Here is a 1057-nt window from a genome sequence, read left to right as displayed (position 1 = left end):
GAAACAGTGTAACAAAGACAAGAGAACCAGTTGCTGGGATCCACACAAATCAGCCTGGCCACCTGGCTGCTTGCATCTTCTTCTGCTGAGTTCACCCTTTATTCAGTTTGAGTGACAAGTCTGAGATGCACACATCAGCACGTTGTGCAGTTTGGAAGTCTCAGTCTACCTGTTGGTCTCTCTGACGCTACCACTAAGGTTTTAGTTGTAATCTTAACCATTTCCTGGCTACTCTCCCAAGTCATGAGCCGTAGCCCTCGAGGCAGTAATGATCTATAGCCAGGACCATTCCTCCTTCCAGGTGAAATGAACAGCCCGCATTCTGCTTTTTGGTACACCTCCACCCCCTGCTGCACCATGGCCTCAAAGTCCACCCCTGCTGCTCACTCCTGGGTAGAACTTCTCTATTATGCAGAACTGTCTGAAAAGGAGGCTTAAATGTTTTTTCTTTCTTAGAGAGTGGCTCACAGGGAACCTCCCCATGAAGCCATGATTACAGTCAGATGGAGAGAAAGTGGTGCATTAAAGAACTGGGGCTCTATCTGGGTCACCTCCTTCTCGAACAATTCACTACTACCTAGACCTGTTAGGGCTGAGATTTCGTCCACGGCTTCATGTGACGATGGATTGCTGCTGATCATGCCCCAGAAGGAAGGCCAGCTACATGGATCAGGCTAACCTCGTCCATGAAGTGGGCATCTCGGGTCATGTGGTGGTTTGGGGCCACATGCAGAGTCGAAGGAATCACAATGGCCAATTGGAAACAATATGTAGCTCCTGAGAAGAGTCAGTCATCTGTTGGGTTAATTTCTGAGGTTGCTTATATCACAATTTCTGCCCCAGCACTTCACACACGCTGAAATATGCTGGGTCACTTGACTCAACTGGCAAAGGGTCTGGGGCAGTGCACATCTGCTCAGAGCTTTCCCTGATTCTGGGTACCACTCAGAACTAAATTTCCAAGTAGGTCATGGTGAGTGGGTCCAGTTAGCACTGATGACCAGTAGGAGGAACTCCTAACGATAGGACTTCCTCCCTCCCTTCCTCCTTCCCTCCC

Source organism: Grammomys surdaster, unplaced genomic scaffold, assembly GCF_004785775.1.
Source record: "Grammomys surdaster isolate TR1022 unplaced genomic scaffold, NIH_TR_1.0 144, whole genome shotgun sequence".
In the NCBI taxonomy this organism is placed as follows: Eukaryota; Metazoa; Chordata; class Mammalia; order Rodentia; family Muridae; genus Grammomys; species Grammomys surdaster.
This window is presented reverse-complemented; position numbering follows the sequence as displayed.